The sequence below is a fragment of the Nicotiana tomentosiformis genome, chromosome 7, assembly GCF_000390325.3.
Source record: "Nicotiana tomentosiformis chromosome 7, ASM39032v3, whole genome shotgun sequence".
NCBI lineage: Eukaryota > Viridiplantae > Streptophyta > Magnoliopsida > Solanales > Solanaceae > Nicotiana > Nicotiana tomentosiformis.
Genome location: NC_090818.1, coordinates 127,812,018 through 127,824,024, shown reverse-complemented (window position 1 = coordinate 127,824,024; position 12,007 = coordinate 127,812,018). Strand labels below are relative to the sequence as shown.

The window sequence follows — 12,007 nt, the reverse complement described above, 5'->3', positions numbered from 1 at the left end:
TGTTTGATTGTTATTAGTGGTTTTGAGACCAAAGCCGATTTATTATTGCTAAGTATGGTGGATTTCAATATTATTTTAGGCATGGACTGGTTGTCGCCCTATCACGCTATCCTTGATTATTACGCCAAGATGGTGACGTTGGCTATGCCAGTCTTCCACGGTTAGAGTGGAAAGGTACCTTGGATTATGTTCCTAGCAGGGTTGTTTCATTTCTTAAGGCTCAACGAATGGTTGAGAAGGGGTGTGATGCGTATCTGGCCTATGTGAGAGATGTTAATGTTGATACTCCTACTGTGGAGTCAGTTCCTATAGTAAGGGATTTTCCTGATGTATTTCCAATGTATCTTTCGAGTATGTCACCTGATAGAGATATTGACTTTGGAATTGATTTGTTACCGAGCACCAAGCCTATTTTTTTCCCACCATATCGTATGGCCCCAGCAGAATTGAAGGAATTAACAGAGCAGCTACAGGAGCTGCTTGATAAGCGTTTTGTTCGACCCAGTGTATCGCCTTGGGGGTGCTCTTATCTTATTTGTGAAGAAGAAGGATGGTTCTATGCGGATGTGTATTGATTACCACCAGTTGAACAAGGTTACAGTGAAGAACATGTATCCATTGCCTCATATTGATGACCTATTTGATCAACTTCAGGGTGCCAGAGTGTTCTCTAAGATCGACTTGCATTCAGGCAATCATCAGTTGAAGATTCGGGAATCAGATATTTCAAAGACTGCCTTCAGGACTCGGTATGATCATTACGCATTCCTTGTAATGTCATTTGGACTGACCAACGCCCCAACAATATTTATGCACTTGATGAACAGTGTATTTCAACCCTATCTTGACTCCTTCATCATTGTATTTATTGTCGACATTCTGGTGTACTCCTGGAGCCGGGAGGATCATGAACAACACCTGAGGATTGTGCTTCAGACTTTGAGAGAAAATAAGTTGTATGCAAAATTTTCAAAGTGTGAATTCTGGCTTGATTTAGTGCGATTTTTGGGTCATATACTTTCGTGCGAAGGGATAAAGGTAGATCCGAAGAAGATTGAGGTAGTGCAGAGCTGGTCCAGACCATCCTCAGCTACGGAGATCTGGAGTTTCCTTGGTTTGGCGGGGTATTATCATCGATTTGTAGAGGGTTTCTCATCTATTACAGCACCTATGACCAGGTTGACCGAGAAGGGTGCTCCGTTCAGGTGGACAGAGGAGTGTGGGGAGAGCTTTCAGAAGCCCAAGACAGCTTTAACTACAGCCCCAATATTGGTATTGCCTACAGGTTTAAGGTCTTATACTGTGTGTTGTGATGTGTCGCGCATTGGTCTGGGCGCAGTGTTGATACAAGACGGTAGAGTGATTTCCTATGCATCCAGACAGTTAAAGGTACATGAGAAGAATTATCCGGTCCATGACTTTGAGTTAGTAGCTATTGTTCATACCTTGAAGATTTGGCGGCATTATTTGCACGGTGTCCATTGTGAGGTTTATACCCATCACCGGAGTCTACAACATATGTTTAAATAGAAGGATCTTAACTTGCGGCAACGGAGTTGGTTAGAGCTGCTTAAGGATTATGATATCACCATTCTTTATCACCCCGGGAAGGCCAATGTAGTGGCCGATGCCTTGAATTATAAGGCGGAGGGTTTGGGCAGCTTAGTATATTTACCGGTAGCGGAGAGGCCATTAGCCCTGGATGTTCAGGCCTTGGCCAACCAGTTTGTTAGGTTGAATATTTCCGAGCCGAGCCGAGTTTTGGCTTGTGTGGTTTCTTAGTCTTCTCTTTATGATTGTATCAGAGAGCGTCAGTATAATGATCCTTATCTGCTTGTCCTGAAGGACACAGTTCAGCACGGTGATGCCAAGGAAGTCATTATTGGAGATGACGGTGTATTACGGATGCAGGGCAGGCTATGTGTACCAAATGTAGATGGCTTGCATGAGTTTATTCCCCAGGAGGCTCACAGTTCGCGGTACTCCATTCATTCGGGTGCTGTAAAAATGTATCAGGACTTGAGACAACACTATTGGTGGAGGCAGATGAAGAGACATAGTAGAGTATGTAGCTCAGTACCTAAATTGTCAGCAGGTGAAGTATGAGCATCATCGACCGGGTGGAAAAAGGGAATTTCATGACATTTATAAGAAAGAGTTGCAAAATCACGGACATTTAATACAAAATGTCACAATTATAGTGACATTTATTCCCAATGTCATATTATTTGTCGGTAATTAGCAACATTTACAACAAATGTTAGAAATTTCTCTACATTATTTTCGGAAATTTAACGAAATTTTAGTATTTTATCTTTCCCTCCCATTTTTCCCACAACAATCACCCATTCCCTCCCATAAGTGAAAATTTTAGACATAAATGAATAAAGCAAAAAGCCCTCATTTGTCGAAGTTTAGGAGTTGACGTCGCCTCTGCCCAACTTATTTCTCTCTCACCATAACCGACAACCATTCCAGGTAGCCCAACTATATATATATATATATATATATATATATATATATATATATATATATATACTGCCTATACCTTTTTTGAATTCTGGGTTTTCTACTTGAATTAGAGATCTATGTTTCTATGAAGGATTTCCACCCTTGTAAATTTTTATCTTTATTTAATAAGATTCGAGAACAAGCTTTTTTGAGTATCGTCATCGCTAATTGACGTTTTGTTTGCTATTTTTTATGTTTTTTTTTTTGAAAATTTTGCCAATTAATATTACTTCAGTTTTGAGTTTTAGGTGGAGCATTAGGGTTTTCATGAAAAGTTGTAATCGATATATTTTCCACCTTTATGCTTGTGAACTGATTCCATGACGCAGGACAATTTTAGGACTTTGTATATGCTAAGTGCAGTACAACACTTCGCTAATAGGACATGTTGGACACTAAGAAGAGTAATTTTAGCACTGCATTTTTAAATTTAAATTGGATGCTCGAGTTCGAGTTCTATTTAGAGGATAGCTTTTCGACCTATTTTGGAATGAGATAGTAGATTCATGTGAATGATCTATGGGTTTTGGCTATTAAACTCTGTTTCATTGCGATTTCAGGTAGTCCAATGTTTCATTGGGATTTCAAGTAGTTCCAATTTTTGGTTCAGTTAAGAAGATTATTCTTAGCCACTTTTGCGTAGCACGACACATTTGGCCTTCTAGTCAGGTTGGATTCATAATTCTTTCAAATTTTATTTATATCTTATTTTTAAGTTTGTACTTTGATTTGTGTATTATAGGCCATTATTCTTATCTAGCATGAGATGGAAAGAGCTGGTGAATTGTTCATTTGAACATTCAGTTGAAGTAACATTCATTGTCTAATAGGCAAAATGTGTGCTCTAGCATATCATATTCTTAATATACTCTTGCTAAAATGGTCATGAGCTAATTTAATGAATATATTGAGCATAAATATGAATTTCTAGCTAAGAAAACTGTCCTAAATTACTTTCGAAATTTGATAGCGATTGTTATTTAACTCTCTTCCCTGACAGATAAAGAGACATAAAGTTGTGGCAAAAGATAGAATTCTTCTCCATAAAACAGCACCTACAAGGTAGTTCTTCTTTCCTTATTCTTTGTATGTGATTTCCGAGCATTGGACGACAAGTTTGGTTAAGCATCATTGGTTGTTTCAAGTCTCTCTAGTCATATATGTGGATTTTTCTTTGTGTGATGTTCTTTTGGTTAAGTACTTTTGTGTTATCTTTATTTCTGCTCAATAATTCGTATCATTTTCCCCGTATTAACTCTCGACTCTGAACTCATTTTGTATATACAAGGGAGACCTTTCCTTAGAGTGCAAGAGTGGTGATGTATAACTAGTTACTGGATTCAAGTTCTGTTTTTTCTTTATGTTGTTATCCCTTTTAAATGTTTGAGAAAGAACTGGGGTTGATATTGTTAAGTAGAAATTTATTCTACTTAGGAACAATTGTTAGCATTCTTAATTTACTGAAAGAATTTATTTCTTTAGGATCAACTTGTAAATTCTGCTTTTTCTGGGAAGTCTAGTCTCTGAATTCTAGTGCTTGTTGTTTTTCTAATGTAGCTTGATAACCAAATCTAAGTTTAGAATAGTCTAATATATTTTGTCAGGTTAACATAATCAAGAACCGCAAACGTTGTAACTAGCACAAAGAAAAAGAAGAGGGTAAATTTTGAAAAAAATAAATACACTCTTCTTGTACTTTATTATATAGTTATAATTTTTTTATGTGGACTTCTCGTACATCATTGTTGGTAGATGTGAGATCAATTACTAGCAAGTGAATGCTTGACTTTTGAAAAGATGGAACCATAAAACTTTATTGCATAATTTATTCTGGAAGTTAAGGGAATTAGCTCCAATTAGGAGTGATCTTAACATAGGTGTATGCTGGATTCACTGTCTTTTATGATTTAATTAGTTTTTAGATTTGTCTTTTCTGATTTGGTTAGTAATGGAGAGATGATTTTATTTGATGTCATCGAAATTGTAAGGAGTACACTTATTCGATCATCACTTTGTTCTTTTGATACAATAATAAAAGTTATTTTCTTTAAATATATTTTGTACTTGTTACATTGATATGGTGTTTCATATTTATGAAATTACAGACTCGATATAAATATTTATGTCACTATGAAAATATTAACATTAACCTAAATGTTGAAATTTTTGATATGACATTTCCCAAAAGTTATAAATAAATGTGAATCTTTTATTGACATTTTAATATAAATGTCAAAAATATGATTGTGACATTTTATAAAGGCTATAAATACATGTCGTAAATTTTTTACCAACATTAGGCTAAATGTCATAAATTTCAAGTGACAATTTTATAAATGTCGCAGATCTCTTACCGACATTAACATAAATGTCAGAAAATTCCCGACCCCAAAATTTACGACATTTAGTACAAATATAAATTAAATGTTGGTAAATGAATTAATGACATTTAAGTGACCTAATATGACATTTATATAATGTCGTCGTATCCTCATTTTATTGTAGTGTGTATTAAGATACTAGTTTTTCTTTTGTAGCTTGTGACTTATGACTACCGGATTTTGAAAATTTACTGTGTATACCCGAGTGTTGGGTTTTGTACATGCCGAGCGACATCTTATCAGCTACTTATTATTTTATTGCAGTTTATTGTTAATTTTACTTTTATTTCCGTTTTTTCCGCCTTTTGTTAGGCTTACCTAGTCTTAGAGACTAGGTGCCGTCACGACATCTTACGGAGGGAAAATTAGGTCGTGACATCAACATCTAGTCAACCATTTCAACTTAAACTTTCAACTGTGAGACTAAGTATCTCACTTCCTTCCAAAAACCCTATCGGACCCGAACCGACTACCCCGGCAAGTCATATAACAGCTATATAGTACAAAATGAGCAGTAAATGGGGGAACGAGGCTATAACTCTCAAAATGACCGGTCGGGTCGTTACATCCTCTCCTCTTAAACAAACGTTCGCCCTCGAACGGGTCTAGAAACATACTTGAAGTTTGAAATAGGTATGGATATTTGCTCCGCATCTCCCGCCCAGTCTCCCAAGTAGCCTCCTTAACTGGCTGACCTCTACACTGAACCTTCACTAAAGCTATGTCCTTTGACCACAACTTTCAAACCTGTCGATCCAAAAAGGTCACCGGTTCCATATCATAAGTCAAATCCCCATCCAACTAGACCGTGCTGAAATTCAAAACATGAGACGGAGCACTGACATACTTTCGGAGCATAGAAACATGAAATACTGGATGCACACTCGACAAGCTAGGTGGCAAGGCCAGTTTGTAAGCCACCTCCCCAATTCTCTGAAATACCTCAAACGGCCCAATATACTGAGGGCTCAACTTGCCCTTTTTCCCGAACCTCATAACACCCTTCATGGGTGAAACCTTGAGCAGAAACTTCTCCCCAACCATGTAAGCAATATCACAGACCTTCCTATCAGCATAACTCTTCTGTCTAGACTGCGCCGTGCAAAGCCGATCCTGAATCAATTTGACCTTGTCCAAAGCATCGTGAAATAAGTCAGTACCTAATAGCCTAGCCTCACCAGGCTCAAACCAGCCCACCGTAGATCTATACCGTCTCCCATACAAAGCCTTATACGAAGCCATCTGAATGCTCGACTGGTAGCTATTGTTGTAGGCAAACTCCGCGAGTGGTAGAAACTGATCCCAAGGACCCCCGAAATCAATGACATAAGTGCGTAGCATGTCCTCCAATATCTGAATAGTGCGCTCTTACAATCCGTCCATTTGAGGGTGAAATGCTGTGCTCAACTAAACCTAGGTACCCAACTCTCGCTGCATGGATCTCCAAAACTACAATGCAAACTGTGTGCCCCGATCTGAAATGATGGATACTGGCACACCGTGGAGGCGGGCAATCTCTTAGATGTAAATCTCAGCCAACCGCTCCGAAGTATAAGTAGTCCCAATTGGAATGAAGTACGCGGACTTGGTCAGCCGATCCACAATCACCCAAATAGCATCGAACTTCCTCAAAGTACGTGAGAGCCCAACTACAAAATCCATGGTGATCCGCTCTTATTTCCACTCTGGAATCTCTAACCTATGAAGCAATCCGCCCGGTCTCTGATGCTCATACTTCACCTGCTGATAGTTGAGGCACCGAGCTACAAACCCCACTATATCCTTCTTCATTCTCCTCCACCAATAGTGCTGCCTCAAGTTCTAATACATCTTCGCGGCACCCGGATGAATGGAATACCGCGAACTGTGGGCCTTCTCAAAAATCAACTCACGTAGCCCATCCACATTAGGCACACAAATCTGACCCTGCATCCTCAATACCCCATCATCCCCAATAGTAACATCTCTAGCATCATCGTGCTGAATCGTGTCCTTAAGAACAAGCAAATGAGGATCATCATACTGGCGCTCTCTAATGCGATCATATAAGGAAGATCGAGAAACCACACAAGCTAGAACCCGACTGGGCTCCGAGACATCTAATCTCACGAACGGGTTGGCCAAAGCCTGAACATCAACTGCAAGAGGTCTCTCACCAATAGGAATGAATTCAAGGCTACCCATACCCACCGCCTTTCTACTCAAGGCATCGGCTACCGCATTAGCCTTCCTGGGATGATACAGAATAGTGATATCATAGTCCTTTAGCAGCCCCAACCATCTTCGCTGCCTCAAATTTATATCCTTCAAGTTGAACAAATGCTGGAGACTCTGATGATCTGTAAACACCTCACAAGACACACCGTAGAGATAATGCCTCCAATCTTCAATGCATGAACGATGGCAGCTAACTCCAAATCATGGACATGGTAGTTCTTCTCATGAGGCTTCAACTGGCGCGAGGCATTAGCAATCCCTCTATCCTCCTACATCAAGACACATCCAATACCAATCCCAGAAGTATCATAATACACTGTATAAGAACCAGAAGCTGAAGGTAGAACTAGAACTAGAACTGGAGCTGTGGTCAAGGCAGTTTTGAGCTTCTGAAAGCTCTCCTCACACTTATCCGGTCACCTAAAAATAGCACCCTTTTGGGTCAATTTGGTCAAAGGCGATGCAATAGACGAGAAACCCTCCACAAAATGACGATAATAACCGGCCAAGCCGAGAAAGCTCCAAATCTCCGTAGCTAAGGACGGTCTGGGCCAACTCTGAATTGCCTTTGTCTTCTTTGGATCTACCTGAATCCCTTCACTGGACACCATGTGCCCCAAGAATGCCAATGAACTAAGCCAAAACACTCATTTGGAGAACTTAGCATAAAGTTTCTCCTCCTTCAACCGATGCAACACAATCCTCAAATATTGGGCATGCTCCTCATGGATATGAGAGTACACCAGGATGTCATCAAGGAACACTATGACAAATGAGTCAAGATAAGGCTGAAATACATTGTTCATCAGATGCATGAATGTTGCTGGGGCGTTGGTCAGCCCAAAAGACATCAAAGGAACTCATAATGACCATAGCGGGTCCTGAATGTCGTCTTTAGAATATCCGAGTCCCGAATCTTCAACTGGTGATACCCAAACCGCAAGTCAATCTTAGAGAACACCCTCGCTCCCTGGAGCTGGTCAAATAGATCATCAGTGCGTGGCAAAGGATACTTGTTCTTGATTGTAGCTTTGTTTAACTGCCTATAATCTATGCACATCCGCATAGTGTCATCCTTATTCTTCACAAACAGAACCGGTGCATCCCAAGCCGACATACTAGGCCTAATAAACCCCTTATCAAGAAGCTCTTGAAGCTGCTCCTTCAATTCCTTCAATTCATCTGGCGCCATACGATACGGAGGAATAGATATGGGCTGAGTGCCCGACACCAAGTCAATACAAAGTCAATATCCCTATCGGACGGCATGCCTGGCAGGTTTGCAGGAAACACATCCAGAAAATCTCGCACCACCGAAATAGAATCAGTAGAAGGAGTATCAACACTACATCCCTCATAAAGGCCAAATAAAATAAACAACCCTTCCCAACCATCAGTTGGACCTTCAAATATGAAAACACTATGATGGGAATATAATCTAGAGAACCTCTCCACTTGATCCTTGGCAACCCCGACATCACCAACGTCACGGTCTTAGCATGATAATCCAGAACGGCATGCATAGAGATAACCAATCCATACCCAAGGTTACGTCGAAATGAATCATACTAAGCAATAAGAGATCAACTCTGGCCTCTAATCCCCCAATAGTTACTACACACGACCGATATACACGGTCCACAATAATGTTGTCGCCCACTAGCGTATATACATGAACAGATGAAACTAAGGACTCACGGGGCATATCCAGAAAATGAGCAAAATACGATGATACATACGAATAAATAGAACCAGGGTCAAATAATACACAAGCATCGCTGTGGCATACTGAAACAATACATGTGATCACTGCATCTGAAATAACAGCATCTGGTCTGACAGAAATAGCATAGAATCGGGCCTGACCACCACCAGATCGGCCTCTCCCTCTTGGGCGACCCCTAGCTGACTGAGACCCACCCCCAGCTGGCTGGCCGGGTGGTGAAGTAACTGGTGCTGAAGTCACAGTCTGACTCCTTTGCTGAGCTGGACCTCCCGAAAGGCGGGGACAATATCTCTTTATGTGACCCAAATCTCCACACTCAAAACAACCCCTCTCTGAATATGGTGGCAAGTATTGAGGCGGACCCCGAGAGCCAGAATAACTATCAGAAGGACCTGATATAAATGAACCCTAAGCTGATGGTGCACGAGACAAACTCTGAGCTGGAAGGGCACTGAGAGATGACTGACCCCGATGAGTACTGTATGAACCATGGCTGGATGATTTACCACGGTGAATCGGACGAGCCGTCTAGGTGTGCCTATAAGGACGTCCCCTGTCGTGGTAGAACAAAACCCCCCAAAGGGGCACCACTGAAACCACCCGAGCTACGAGGCCTCTTGGCCTCCCTCTCTCCGTGCTCCTGACTGCGGACCATCTCTATCTGCCGAGCAACATCGACCACCTCGTCGAAGATAGCACCAGATACCCTCTCCCTAGTCATAACCAAGCGTAGCTGATACGTGAGGCCATCAATGAACCTCCTAATCCTCTCCCTATTAGTGGGAACCAACCAAACTACGTGGCGAGCCAACTCAGAAAACCTCATATCGTACTACGTCACAGAGATGCCCTCTAGACGTAACTGCTCAAACTGTCTGCGCAGCTCCTCCCCGTGAGACTGCAGCACGAACTTCTCCAAGAAGAGAACGGAGAAATCCTGCCATGTAAGTGGTGCTGCACCGACTGACCTGCGCCTCTCATAAGCCTCCCACATCTGAAGGCAGTCCCAGTGAACTTAAAAGTAGTGAACGAGACCCCACTGGTCTCCAGAATACCCGCAGTACGAATAATCTGCTAGCATTTATCCAAGAAACCCTGAGCATCCTCTGACTCAGCACCGCTAAATGATGGAGGCTGAAATCTCCCAAATCTCTCAAGTCTCCTCTGCTCATCATCAGTTATAACGGGGACCACCTGGGCCTGAGCAGCTGCACCCGACTGGGCTGGTAGTACCCCCGGTGTTTGAAGTCCCTGCATCACCTGCTCTGGAGTACGGCGGCGGGGGTATGAGTACCTCCCCCGGCCTGATAAGTGGCTAGTGCGGCCTGAGCTGAAACCACCTGACCAAGGTCAGTGCAAACAATCAATATCTGGATCAACGCCTCCTGAAGGCCCCACAATGGGCACAGCTGGTGCCTGAGTTGGCCCCATTGGCTCAACCACAATCGGAACCTGCTCCTGACCTAGAGCAACTGGTGGATCTGCAGGTGCTTCTCTAGCTGCTGTACGAGCTGCACCTCTGCCCCTACCACGACTTCGGCCTCTCGTGGCCCTAGCTGGTGGTACTGGTGGTTGTCCGTCCTGCCCAGTAGCACGTGTGCTCACCATTTGTGAGAGAATAGAACAACAAAAATTTAGTGAACGGAATCAACAAATCCGCATGAGAAGAATACAAGAATGTGAAGTTTCCTAAGGGTTCGGAAGCCTTTCGAAGATAAGTACAAACGTCTCCATACTGATCCACAAGACTACTAAACCTGCTCATGACTCGTGAGACTTATGTAACCTAGGCTCTAATACCCACTTGTCATGACCCAAACTCCTAAACTGTCGTGATGGCGCCTATCGTGGTACTAGGCAAGCCGACAATTCAAAATATTTCCAACTCTTTTAATAGAAAATGAATTAAAGCAGTTTAAACAATAAAAGTTCTCATAAATAGGATAGAAACCCAAAACACAACGCGGAAGTTCCCAACTATCGGGGTGTCACAGAGTACATGAGCAACTGTACATCACAAGTCTGAAAAATATTATCTATGATAGTCTGAAACTAAATACAATAAGTGAAAAGATAGGAAAGGAGAGACAAGGTCTGCAAAACGCCAAGTAGCTACCTCGATAGTCTCCGAGAATCCGAACTCCACAACTCAGCAACCGCCATGACCGGAAGCACCTAGATCTGCACACAAGGTGCAGGGTGTAGCATGAGTACAACCAACTTAATAAGTAACAAATCTACTCTTTGGACTGAAAGGTAGTGACGAACTTTGCAGGTACAGTTGAACATAGAAATAACAGTACATGAATGTAGGCATGCTTTGAAGTTCAACAGTTAATCTCAATTCAAGTAAAATAGATCAAATTCTAAATGATATAAGGAGTATGACCTCTCTACATCTACATGCCAATGCACATGTCGTATGTGATACACCACACTGAAAGTTTCGTGTACTCACACTCTCAGAATACTCAATCGCTCAGTACTGTATATGGCCAATCCAGCCTCAACCCAAGGGAACATCCATCCCCAATATAAATGATTCGGACAAGATCCATGTCTAGGGAAGATCCATCCCCAATATAAATGATTCGGACAAGATCCATGTCTAGGGAAGATCCATCCCTCAATATAACCAATTACGCTCGCTGGGGATGTGTACAGACTCCGGAGGGGCTCCTTCAGCCCAAGCGCTATAATAAGCCAGATCCAGGCATAAATCAATAAACATGATGCGGCGTGCAACCCAATCCCATAACTGTCACTCTCAATTAGGCCCTCGGCCTCACTCAATCATCAATCTCTCAAGTCTTTCTCTCTCTCGAGCTCACAGTGTCGTGAACCTAGCCCAAAATGGTGATATGACATAGCAATAAATAGTAACAGAGACTACGAAATGATATGCAATGAATAAATATGACTAAGTACGAAATGTCAATGTAATCAATAAGTCAACAGCAAGGAAGCGACCACTATAGGTCACAACAGTACTGGCAATAACCTAAACATGATTGACAGCTCAATTACTTATCACATGATGAAAACACAGGTATCAACAAGAAATATCCACTATACAGTTCCATGGAATCGACTAGGTCACAGTTCTTACGGTACACGCCCACACACCCGTCACTTGGCATGTGCGTCACCTCAACACCAATCATATAACACA

At 41.8% G+C, this 12,007-nt stretch overlaps 1 long non-coding RNA gene across 1 annotated transcript; it reads left to right on the top strand.

Annotated features, from left to right (window-relative positions):
• Positions 1-2,325: 2,325 nt before the first annotated feature.
• On the top strand, positions 2,326-4,047 carry LOC104108701 (uncharacterized). The gene is made up of 3 exons (XR_689087.4): positions 2,326-2,478; positions 3,072-3,180; positions 3,512-4,047. It is a non-coding gene; the product is annotated as an uncharacterized lncRNA (long non-coding RNA).
• Positions 4,048-12,007: the final 7,960 nt, after the last annotated feature.